Source organism: Hemiscyllium ocellatum, unplaced genomic scaffold (genome assembly GCF_020745735.1).
Source record: "Hemiscyllium ocellatum isolate sHemOce1 unplaced genomic scaffold, sHemOce1.pat.X.cur. scaffold_1026_pat_ctg1, whole genome shotgun sequence".
In the NCBI taxonomy this organism is placed as follows: domain Eukaryota; kingdom Metazoa; phylum Chordata; class Chondrichthyes; order Orectolobiformes; family Hemiscylliidae; genus Hemiscyllium; species Hemiscyllium ocellatum.
In genome coordinates this window covers 35,574-48,499 of record NW_026867645.1, presented here as the reverse complement: position 1 = coordinate 48,499, position 12,926 = coordinate 35,574, and the positions used below count along the sequence as shown (strand labels likewise).

The following is a 12,926-nucleotide window of genomic DNA, read 5'->3' as shown; positions in this document are numbered from 1 at the left end:
TTGCGGAAGGTGAACGTGCTGATCACTATGCTACAGAAACAAGCCCACAGCCGCCCCTGCTGCAGCTCAGTGGTATCCGACACTGAAAGTTGAAGACGTTCTACCTTTCACCTTTCTGTTTCCAAATGCTCGTTGTTTCATGGGAGTTGTTTAATTTTGGCTGTGTGGTATGCATGGACGAGATACACCGAAGTATCTGTTTTCACGCGGTGTAGCCCAATAACGTTGTGTTGCTTACACCGGCTTTAAAAGGATAACTTTTTAGCCGAGCTGGCCGTCGCAGTCTGTGGCACAATCATTTAGTCTGTTCGACTGCTCACTGGAAAGGTAGTATTGTGAAACACTGCAGAAACGAAGGACTTCCTTACTTTTGCTCCGACTGACCATACTCTGTGAAATTTTCCCAGATTCTCAGTTGAGGAGTTTTTGCAGCTGGAAATTACCTCAGAAAGCCTGTTAATTCGTAATGTATTGAACGAATCGCAAAACAGAAAACATTTGGCACGCAACACAAACAAAACTGGCAAACCAAATGCATTTTCAGATACAGTGAGCATGAATGCTAAATGTGAGACACTCCGAGGGCATGAGCCGTAAAGTAATCTCACAACTAACAACAGGGCAATTCCAAATTACTTTTCAATGATACTTGAGCCTCAGTGCACCACCATATCACAGACAATGCTGAAAAGAGAGAAAGAAAGAACATAATAAGAATGGGCCACAAAAAGTGAATTTCACCAATCACAGTCTCGATTAGATTACCTTTCCCTTCAGGGGTCTCCGGGACAGAAACGAAGGAAATTGGAGAAATTCAATAGCATATGACATCAAAATTCATCGGAACGATTTTCCCACTCGCCAGAAAGCCAAATAACGATGAATCGACTCACCGCAGGACTTTGTTTCACAACAGCGATGAAATAGCAGTCACCATTCGGTTCCAGTAAAATCTCAACATGCTTGGAACGTAAAGCAACAGTAGAGATGTTTGCAATTTTCCACGCGGGAGACGAACACGATCGTGACAGCAGAGGAAATTTGGCACTTTCCCACTCGACAGTTAATTCCCAGGGAAACAAATCGAATTTTGTTCTGAACGAAACAACATCAGTGGTGGCAACAGCATTTCAACAAGCTGCACCGTTGCAGTCGATCAGCAGTAATGGCAGTGGTGGGATTCGAACCCACGCCCCTGTCGAGACTGGAACCTAAATCCAGCGCCTTAGACCGCTCGGCCACACTACCAACTGCGCCAGTTCCCCATTTTCTTTCACTTCCAATTGAGCTCCTGCATAACAACAGATGGAAAGTCAAGTGAAAAGGGTTCCATGATCCCTCTCGGACTCGCACGGCTGCGTGGATGTGCCCGGCTACAATATCAATTTCGCAGCAGATAATGATAGCCCATCAATCCGGATAAAAATCAATGGTAAGCTGAGGCTATCTTCTCAGACTCTTTTCAACTACAAATGTATCTGTGAGTGCGTGAGCATACATGTTCGCTTATGATTTGGTCAAATAACCATGAACTGCTTGACATTACTGCAATTTCGATTCTTACTTTGCTAAATGATTTCACCCATTGCTCGAAATAGGACAACTTTCACGTTTACACGGAACATGAAACACACCGGACTACAGGGAAAATAAACAAAGCTGAGCAGGCCGTGTTCCACATCATACCGTGCAGCATAGTTTCAGTCACTGTGTCTGTTTTGTAGAATAATAGTCCCAAAGAATGTTCTCCACACTAACACCGGAGGTAGCATTACAATCCGAGAACGACCGATCACATTGTGAGGATGCTCTGACCTCGGGGCCAGTTCGAGATGCCACTTTCCTTGCCTTTTATGCAATTGGCTGCAGGGATGTTCACACCTGGACATGAGCCACATCGACATCAACTGAGTTGGAAACCTGCGTGGGAATCGACGAGAAGCGACTCAAAAAATCTTGCTAAATTCCATGGTGCTTATTAGAAATGCAGTTTCTGTTCACCTCAATTTAAAAGGCAGTTTCTGAACAGAGGAACTGAAATCAAAAGCTAATTATCTCACCCCACCCCCACTCCGGGAGTGGTGCTAACTGCACTTGATTGCTTTTTGTTCTCGATGTGAAGAGCTCTCACGCCTGAGTCACCTTCACGCCTCTTGTTGCTGAGTGACTCAAAAAGAAGGAGTTTCAACAGAGCTGCAACTGCCTCACTTTCCCAGTCGCTCTCCCCGTTTACATTTTCCTGCTCATCAGTGATTTAATGAAAACCAAAAGGATGCGATGTTATTCTGCAGCCTCTTTGTCGATTCCTCCGTTTAAATTCCAACATGGCTTAGATCTCGGGGCGCACCTTAATGCTAGCTTTGAAAGCACAGGTCCAGAGCTTCCTCTGAGAGTGCAATTTCTTTCATTGCTGTTGCTGATTGAATGAGCCACTAACGTGCGAACTGCTCCAAAACATGATGCAGGACCTCTGGTGCCAATTCTCGCACTTTGAATAACGACAGACAGCTTCCAAATGAGGCCTTTCAGATACGACTTTGGGGTACATTTGGCAGACAGAATAGTTCAGGAATCCGTGGTGCACTGTGACACCAGCGCATCACCTTCTTCCCTGTCTTTGAACCGGGCCGCCTCAGCAAGGAATGCAAATGCAGTATTGCTCTTCGTGGAAGGATCGGTAACTACACTCTCAAACTGAATGGCACATGATCAGAAGCAGTTTGTAGAATATCTTTACAATGCTCTGCACAGTAATCAAATGGAAATGCATTGCATTTCACTACGAGAGCAGATTTGTTCAAGCAAATTCGAAGGCAGGTTTGCAGATGGGAAAGCAAGCAGGAAAGCTCCGTTCTTGTCCATGTAAAAGGCTGCAGATGAAGAACAAAACAGTTTCGACCGCGGGAACCTATCTTGCGGAAGGTGAACGTGCTGATCACTATGCTACAGAAACAAGCCCACAGCCGCCCCTGCTGCAGCTCAGTGGTATCCGACACTGAAAGTTGAAGACGTTCTACCTTTCACCTTTCTGTTTCCAAATGCTCGTTGTTTCATGGGAGTTGTTTAATTTTGGCTGTGTGGTATGCATGGACGAGATACACCGAAGTATCTGTTTTCACGCGGTGTAGCCCAATAACGTTGTGTTGCTTACACCGGCTTTAAAAGGATAACTTTTTAGCCGAGCTGGCCGTCGCAGTCTGTGGCACAATCATTTAGTCTGTTCGACTGCTCACTGGAAAGGTAGTATTGTGAAACACTGCAGAAACGAAGGACTTCCTTACTTTTGCTCCGACTGACCATACTCTGTGAAATTTTCCCAGATTCTCAGTTGAGGAGTTTTTGCAGCTGGAAATTACCTCAGAAAGCCTGTTAATTCGTAATGTCTTGAACGAATCGCAAAACAGAAAACATTTGGCACGCAACACAAACAAAACTGGCAAACCAAATGCATTTTCAGATACAGTGAGCATGAATGCTAAATGTGAGACACTCCGAGGGCATGAGCCGTAAAGTAATCTCACAACTAACAACAGGGCAATTCCAAATTACTTTTCAATGATACTTGAGCCTCAGTGCACCACCATATCACAGACAATGCTGAAAAGAGAGAAAGAAAGAACATAATAAGAATGGGCCACAAAAAGTGAATTTCACCAATCACAGTCTCGATTAGATTACCTTTCCCTTCAGGGGTCTCCGGGACAGAAACGAAGGAAATTGGAGAAATTCAATAGCATATGACATCAAAATTCATCGGAACGATTTTCCCACTCGCCAGAAAGCCAAATAACGATGAATCGACTCACCGCAGGACTTTGTTTCACAACAGCGATGAAATAGCAGTCACCATTCGGTTCCAGTAAAATCTCAACATGCTTGGAACGTAAAGCAACAGTAGAGATGTTTGCAATTTTCCACGCGGGAGACGAACACGATCGTGACAGCAGAGGAAATTTGGCACTTTCCCACTCGACAGTTAATTCCCAGGGAAACAAATCGAATTTTGTTCTGAACGAAACAACATCAGTGGTGGCAACAGCATTTCAACAAGCTGCACCGTTGCAGTCGATCAGCAGTAATGGCAGTGGTGGGATTCGAACCCACGCCCCTGTCGAGACTGGAACCTAAATCCAGCGCCTTAGACCGCTCGGCCACACTACCAACTGCGCCAGCTCCCCATTTTCTTTCACTTCCAATTGAGCTCCTGCATAACAACAGATGGAAAGTCAAGTGAAAAGGGTTCCATGATCCCTCTCGGACTCGCACGGCTGCGTGGATGTGCCCGGCTACAATATCAATTTCGCAGCAGATAATGATAGCCCATCAATCCGGATAAAAATCAATGGTAAGCTGAGGCTATCTTCTCAGACTCTTTTCAACTACAAATGTATCTGTGAGTGCGTGAGCATACATGTTCGCTTATGATTTGGTCAAATAACCATGAACTGCTTGACATTACTGCAATTTCGATTCTTACTTTGCTAAATGATTTCACCCATTGCTCGAAATAGGACAACTTTCACGTTTACACGGAACATGAAACACACCGGACTACAGGGAAAATAAACAAAGCTGAGCAGGCCGTGTTCCACATCATACCGTGCAGCATAGTTTCAGTCACTGTGTCTGTTTTGTAGAATAATAGTCCCAAAGAATGTTCTCCACACTAACACCGGAGGTAGCATTACAATCCGAGAACGACCGATCACATTGTGAGGATGCTCTGACCTCGGGGCCAGTTCGAGATGCCACTTTCCTTGCCTTTTATGCAATTGGCTGCAGGGATGTTCACACCTGGACATGAGCCACATCGACATCAACTGAGTTGGAAACCTGCGTGGGAATCGACGAGAAGCGACTCAAAAAATCTTGCTAAATTCCATGGTGCTTATTAGAAATGCAGTTTCTGTTCACCTCAATTTAAAAGGCAGTTTCTGAACAGAGGAACTGAAATCAAAAGCTAATTATCTCACCCCACCCCCACTCCGGGAGTGGTGCTAACTGCACTTGATTGCTTTTTGTTCTCGATGTGAAGAGCTCTCACGCCTGAGTCACCTTCACGCCTCTTGTTGCTGAGTGACTCAAAAAGAAGGAGTTTCAACAGAGCTGCAACTGCCTCACTTTCCCAGTCGCTCTCCCCGTTTACATTTTCCTGCTCATCAGTGATTTAATGAAAACCAAAAGGATGCGATGTTATTCTGCAGCCTCTTTGTCGATTCCTCCGTTTAAATTCCAACATGGCTTAGATCTCGGGGCGCACCTTAATGCTAGCTTTGAAAGCACAGGTCCAGAGCTTCCTCTGAGAGTGCAATTTCTTTCATTGCTGTTGCTGATTGAATGAGCCACTAACGTGCGAACTGCTCCAAAACATGATGCAGGACCTCTGGTGCCAATTCTCGCACTTTGAATAACGACAGACAGCTTCCAAATGAGGCCTTTCAGATACGACTTTGGGGTACATTTGGCAGACAGAATAGTTCAGGAATCCGTGGTGCACTGTGACACCAGCGCATCACCTTCTTCCCTGTCTTTGAACCGGGCCGCCTCAGCAAGGAATGCAAATGCAGTATTGCTCTTCGTGGAAGGATCGGTAACTACACTCTCAAACTGAATGGCACATGATCAGAAGCAGTTTGTAGAATATCTTTACAATGCTCTGCACAGTAATCAAATGGAAATGCATTGCATTTCACTACGAGAGCAGATTTGTTCAAGCAAATTCGAAGGCAGGTTTGCAGATGGGAAAGCAAGCAGGAAAGCTCCGTTCTTGTCCATGTAAAAGGCTGCAGATGAAGAACAAAACAGTTTCGACCGCGGGAACCTATCTTGCGGAAGGTGAACGTGCTGATCACTATGCTACAGAAACAAGCCCACAGCCGCCCCTGCTGCAGCTCAGTGGTATCCGACACTGAAAGTTGAAGACGTTCTACCTTTCACCTTTCTGTTTCCAAATGCTCGTTGTTTCATGGGAGTTGTTTCATTTTGGCTGTGTGGTATGCATGGACGAGATACACCGAAGTATCTGTTTTCACGCGGTGTAGCCCAATAACGTTGTGTTGCTTACACCGGCTTTAAAAGGATAACTTTTTAGCCGAGCTGGCCGTCGCAGTCTGTGGCACAATCATTTAGTCTGTTCGACTGCTCACTGGAAAGGTAGTATTGTGAAACACTGCAGAAACGAAGGACTTCCTTACTTTTGCTCCGACTGACCATACTCTGTGAAATTTTCCCAGATTCTCAGTTGAGGAGTTTTTGCAGCTGGAAATTACCTCAGAAAGCCTGTTAATTCGTAATGTCTTGAACGAATCGCAAAACAGAAAACATTTGGCACGCAACACAAACAAAACTGGCAAACCAAATGCATTTTCAGATACAGTGAGCATGAATGCTAAATGTGAGACACTCCGAGGGCATGAGCCGTAAAGTAATCTCACAACTAACAACAGGGCAATTCCAAATTACTTTTCAATGATACTTGAGCCTCAGTGCACCACCATATCACAGACAATGCTGAAAAGAGAGAAAGAAAGAACATAATAAGAATGGGCCACAAAAAGTGAATTTCACCAATCACAGTCTCGATTAGATTACCTTTCCCTTCAGGGGTCTCCGGGACAGAAACGAAGGAAATTGGAGAAATTCAATAGCATATGACATCAAAATTCATCGGAACGATTTTCCCACTCGCCAGAAAGCCAAATAACGATGAATCGACTCACCGCAGGACTTTGTTTCACAACAGCGATGAAATAGCAGTCACCATTCGGTTCCAGTAAAATCTCAACATGCTTGGAACGTAAAGCAACAGTAGAGATGTTTGCAATTTTCCACGCGGGAGACGAACACGATCATGACAGCAGAGGAAATTTGGCACTTTCCCACTCGACAGTTAATTCCCAGGGAAACAAATCGAATTTTGTTCTGAACGAAACAACATCAGTGGTGGCAACAGCATTTCAACAAGCTGCACCGTTGCAGTCGATCAGCAGTAATGGCAGTGGTGGGATTCGAACCCACGCCCCTGTCGAGACTGGAACCTAAATCCAGCGCCTTAGACCGCTCGGCCACACTACCAACTGCGCCAGCTCCCCATTTTCTTTCACTTCCAATTGAGCTCCTGCATAACAACAGATGGAAAGTCAAGTGAAAAGGGTTCCATGATCCCTCTCGGACTCGCACGGCTGCGTGGATGTGCCCGGCTACAATATCAATTTCGCAGCAGATAATGATAGCCCATCAATCCGGATAAAAATCAATGGTAAGCTGAGGCTATCTTCTCAGACTCTTTTCAACTACAAATGTATCTGTGAGTGCGTGAGCATACATGTTCGCTTATGATTTGGTCAAATAACCATGAACTGCTTGACATTACTGCAATTTCGATTCTTACTTTGCTAAATGATTTCACCCATTGCTCGAAATAGGACAACTTTCACGTTTACACGGAACATGAAACACACCGGACTACAGGGAAAATAAACAAAGCTGAGCAGGCCGTGTTCCACATCATACCGTGCAGCATAGTTTCAGTCACTGTGTCTGTTTTGTAGAATAATAGTCCCAAAGAATGTTCTCCACACTAACACCGGAGGTAGCATTACAATCCGAGAACGACCGATCACATTGTGAGGATGCTCTGACCTCGGGGCCAGTTCGAGATGCCACTTTCCTTGCCTTTTATGCAATTGGCTGCAGGGATGTTCACACCTGGACATGAGCCACATCGACATCAACTGAGTTGGAAACCTGCGTGGGAATCGACGAGAAGCGACTCAAAAAATCTTGCTAAATTCCATGGTGCTTATTAGAAATGCAGTTTCTGTTCACCTCAATTTAAAAGGCAGTTTCTGAACAGAGGAACTGAAATCAAAAGCTAATTATCTCACCCCACCCCCACTCCGGGAGTGGTGCTAACTGCACTTGATTGCTTTTTGTTCTCGATGTGAAGAGCTCTCACGCCTGAGTCACCTTCACGCCTCTTGTTGCTGAGTGACTCAAAAAGAAGGAGTTTCAACAGAGCTGCAACTGCCTCACTTTCCCAGTCGCTCTCCCCGTTTACATTTTCCTGCTCATCAGTGATTTAATGAAAACCAAAAGGATGCGATGTTATTCTGCAGCCTCTTTGTCGATTCCTCCGTTTAAATTCCAACATGGCTTAGATCTCGGGGCGCACCTTAATGCTAGCTTTGAAAGCACAGGTCCAGAGCTTCCTCTGAGAGTGCAATTTCTTTCATTGCTGTTGCTGATTGAATGAGCCACTAACGTGCGAACTGCTCCAAAACATGATGCAGGACCTCTGGTGCCAATTCTCGCACTTTGAATAACGACAGACAGCTTCCAAATGAGGCCTTTCAGATACGACTTTGGGGTACATTTGGCAGACAGAATAGTTCAGGAATCCGTGGTGCACTGTGACACCAGCGCATCACCTTCTTCCCTGTCTTTGAACCGGGCCGCCTCAGCAAGGAATGCAAATGCAGTATTGCTCTTCGTGGAAGGATCGGTAACTACACTCTCAAACTGAATGGCACATGATCAGAAGCAGTTTGTAGAATATCTTTACAATGCTCTGCACAGTAATCAAATGGAAATGCATTGCATTTCACTACGAGAGCAGATTTGTTCAAGCAAATTCGAAGGCAGGTTTGCAGATGGGAAAGCAAGCAGGAAAGCTCCGTTCTTGTCCATGTAAAAGGCTGCAGATGAAGAACAAAACAGTTTCGACCGCGGGAACCTATCTTGCGGAAGGTGAACGTGCTGATCACTATGCTACAGAAACAAGCCCACAGCCGCCCCTGCTGCAGCTCAGTGGTATCCGACACTGAAAGTTGAAGACGTTCTACCTTTCACCTTTCTGTTTCCAAATGCTCGTTGTTTCATGGGAGTTGTTTAATTTTGGCTGTGTGGTATGCATGGACGAGATACACCGAAGTATCTGTTTTCACGCGGTGTAGCCCAATAACGTTGTGTTGCTTACACCGGCTTTAAAAGGATAACTTTTTAGCCGAGCTGGCCGTCGCAGTCTGTGGCACAATCATTTAGTCTGTTCGACTGCTCACTGGAAAGGTAGTATTGTGAAACACTGCAGAAACGAAGGACTTCCTTACTTTTGCTCCGACTGACCATACTCTGTGAAATTTTCCCAGATTCTCAGTTGAGGAGTTTTTGCAGCTGGAAATTACCTCAGAAAGCCTGTTAATTCGTAATGTCTTGAACGAATCGCAAAACAGAAAACATTTGGCACGCAACACAAACAAAACTGGCAAACCAAATGCATTTTCAGATACAGTGAGCATGAATGCTAAATGTGAGACACTCCGAGGGCATGAGCCGTAAAGTAATCTCACAACTAACAACAGGGCAATTCCAAATTACTTTTCAATGATACTTGAGCCTCAGTGCACCACCATATCACAGACAATGCTGAAAAGAGAGAAAGAAAGAACATAATAAGAATGGGCCACAAAAAGTGAATTTCACCAATCACAGTCTCGATTAGATTACCTTTCCCTTCAGGGGTCTCCGGGACAGAAACGAAGGAAATTGGAGAAATTCAATAGCATATGACATCAAAATTCATCGGAACGATTTTCCCACTCGCCAGAAAGCCAAATAACGATGAATCGACTCACCGCAGGACTTTGTTTCACAACAGCGATGAAATAGCAGTCACCATTCGGTTCCAGTAAAATCTCAACATGCTTGGAACGTAAAGCAACAGTAGAGATGTTTGCAATTTTCCACGCGGGAGACGAACACGATCATGACAGCAGAGGAAATTTGGCACTTTCCCACTCGACAGTTAATTCCCAGGGAAACAAATCGAATTTTGTTCTGAACGAAACAACATCAGTGGTGGCAACAGCATTTCAACAAGCTGCACCGTTGCAGTCGATCAGCAGCAATGGCAGTGGTGGGATTCGAACCCACGCCCCTGTCGAGACTGGAACCTAAATCCAGCGCCTTAGACCGCTCGGCCACACTACCAACTGCGCCAGCTCCCCATTTTCTTTCACTTCCAATTGAGCTCCTGCATAACAACAGATGGAAAGTCAAGTGAAAAGGGTTCCATGATCCCTCTCGGACTCGCACGGCTGCGTGGATGTGCCCGGCTACAATATCAATTTCGCAGCAGATAATGATAGCCCATCAATCCGGATAAAAATCAATGGTAAGCTGAGGCTATCTTCTCAGACTCTTTTCAACTACAAATGTATCTGTGAGTGCGTGAGCATACATGTTCGCTTATGATTTGGTCAAATAACCATGAACTGCTTGACATTACTGCAATTTCGATTCTTACTTTGCTAAATGATTTCACCCATTGCTCGAAATAGGACAACTTTCACGTTTACACGGAACATGAAACACACCGGACTACAGGGAAAATAAACAAAGCTGAGCAGGCCGTGTTCCACATCATACCGTGCAGCATAGTTTCAGTCACTGTGTCTGTTTTGTAGAATAATAGTCCCAAAGAATGTTCTCCACACTAACACCGGAGGTAGCATTACAATCCGAGAACGACCGATCACATTGTGAGGATGCTCTGACCTCGGGGCCAGTTCGAGATGCCACTTTCCTTGCCTTTTATGCAATTGGCTGCAGGGATGTTCACACCTGGACATGAGCCACATCGACATCAACTGAGTTGGAAACCTGCGTGGGAATCGACGAGAAGCGACTCAAAAAATCTTGCTAAATTCCATGGTGCTTATTAGAAATGCAGTTTCTGTTCACCTCAATTTAAAAGGCAGTTTCTGAACAGAGGAACTGAAATCAAAAGCTAATTATCTCACCCCACCCCCACTCCGGGAGTGGTGCTAACTGCACTTGATTGCTTTTTGTTCTCGATGTGAAGAGCTCTCACGCCTGAGTCACCTTCACGCCTCTTGTTGCTGAGTGACTCAAAAAGAAGGAGTTTCAACAGAGCTGCAACTGCCTCACTTTCCCAGTCGCTCTCCCCGTTTACATTTTCCTGCTCATCAGTGATTTAATGAAAACCAAAAGGATGCGATGTTATTCTGCAGCCTCTTTGTCGATTCCTCCGTTTAAATTCCAACATGGCTTAGATCTCGGGGCGCACCTTAATGCTAGCTTTGAAAGCACAGGTCCAGAGCTTCCTCTGAGAGTGCAATTTCTTTCATTGCTGTTGCTGATTGAATGAGCCACTAACGTGCGAACTGCTCCAAAACATGATGCAGGACCTCTGGTGCCAATTCTCGCACTTTGAATAACGACAGACAGCTTCCAAATGAGGCCTTTCAGATACGACTTTGGGGTACATTTGGCAGACAGAATAGTTCAGGAATCCGTGGTGCACTGTGACACCAGCGCATCACCTTCTTCCCTGTCTTTGAACCGGGCCGCCTCAGCAAGGAATGCAAATGCAGTATTGCTCTTCGTGGAAGGATCGGTAACTACACTCTCAAACTGAATGGCACATGATCAGAAGCAGTTTGTAGAATATCTTTACAATGCTCTGCACAGTAATCAAATGGAAATGCATTGCATTTCACTACGAGAGCAGATTTGTTCAAGCAAATTCGAAGGCAGGTTTGCAGATGGGAAAGCAAGCAGGAAAGCTCCGTTCTTGTCCATGTAAAAGGCTGCAGATGAAGAACAAAACAGTTTCGACCGCGGGAACCTATCTTGCGGAAGGTGAACGTGCTGATCACTATGCTACAGAAACAAGCCCACAGCCGCCCCTGCTGCAGCTCAGTGGTATCCGACACTGAAAGTTGAAGACGTTCTACCTTTCACCTTTCTGTTTCCAAATGCTCGTTGTTTCATGGGAGTTGTTTAATTTTGGCTGTGTGGTATGCATGGACGAGATACACCGAAGTATCTGTTTTCACGCGGTGTAGCCCAATAACGTTGTGTTGCTTACACCGGCTTTAAAAGGATAACTTTTTAGCCGAGCTGGCCGTCGCAGTCTGTGGCACAATCATTTAGTCTGTTCGACTGCTCACTGGAAAGGTAGTATTGTGAAACACTGCAGAAACGAAGGACTTCCTTACTTTTGCTGCGACTGACCATACTCTGTGAAATTTTCCCAGATTCTCAGTTGAGGAGTTTTTGCAGCTGGAAATTACCTCAGAAAGCCTGTTAATTCGTAATGTCTTGAACGAATCGCAAAACAGAAAACATTTGGCACGCAACACAAACAAAACTGGCAAACCAAATGCATTTTCAGATACAGTGAGCATGAATGCTAAATGTGAGACACTCCGAGGGCATGAGCCGTAAAGTAATCTCACAACTAACAACAGGGCAATTCCAAATTACTTTTCAATGATACTTGAGCCTCAGTGCACCACCATATCACAGACAATGCTGAAAAGAGAGAAAGAAAGAACATAATAAGAATGGGCCACAAAAAGTGAATTTCACCAATCACAGTCTCGATTAGATTACCTTTCCCTTCAGGGGTCTCCGGGACAGAAACGAAGGAAATTGGAGAAATTCAATAGCATATGACATCAAAATTCATCGGAACGATTTTCCCACTCGCCAGAAAGCCAAATAACGATGAATCGACTCACCGCAGGACTTTGTTTCACAACAGCGATGAAATAGCAGTCACCATTCGGTTCCAGTAAAATCTCAACATGCTTGGAACGTAAAGCAACAGTAGAGATGTTTGCAATTTTCCACGCGGGAGACGAACACGATCATGACAGCAGAGGAAATTTGGCACTTTCCCACTCGACAGTTAATTCCCAGGGAAACAAATCGAATTTTGTTCTGAACGAAACAACATCAGTGGTGGCAACAGCATTTCAACAAGCTGCACCGTTGCAGTCGATCAGCAGCAATGGCAGTGGTGGGATTCGAACCCACGCCCCTGTCGAGACTGGAACCTAAATCCAGCGCCTTAGACCGCTCGGCCACACTACCAACTGCGCCAGTTCCCCATTTTCTTT

General features: G+C 45.1%; 5 non-coding genes across 5 annotated transcripts; all 5 read right to left on the bottom strand.

The window, feature by feature from the left end:
• Positions 1-1,166: 1,166 nt before the first annotated feature.
• trnal-uag (transfer RNA leucine (anticodon UAG)) lies at positions 1,167-1,248 on the bottom strand. Its single transcript has one exon. It is a non-coding gene; the product is annotated as a tRNA-Leu (tRNA).
• Positions 1,249-4,079: 2,831 nt separating this feature from the next.
• trnal-uag (transfer RNA leucine (anticodon UAG)) lies at positions 4,080-4,161 on the bottom strand. Its single transcript has one exon. It is a non-coding gene; the product is annotated as a tRNA-Leu (tRNA).
• A 2,831-nt stretch (positions 4,162-6,992) lies between these two features.
• On the bottom strand, positions 6,993-7,074 carry trnal-uag (transfer RNA leucine (anticodon UAG)). The gene has a single exon. It is a non-coding gene; the product is annotated as a tRNA-Leu (tRNA).
• Positions 7,075-9,905: 2,831 nt separating this feature from the next.
• trnal-uag (transfer RNA leucine (anticodon UAG)) lies at positions 9,906-9,987 on the bottom strand. The gene has a single exon. It is a non-coding gene; the product is annotated as a tRNA-Leu (tRNA).
• A 2,831-nt stretch (positions 9,988-12,818) lies between these two features.
• Positions 12,819-12,900, bottom strand: trnal-uag (transfer RNA leucine (anticodon UAG)). Its single transcript has one exon. It is a non-coding gene; the product is annotated as a tRNA-Leu (tRNA).
• Positions 12,901-12,926: the final 26 nt, after the last annotated feature.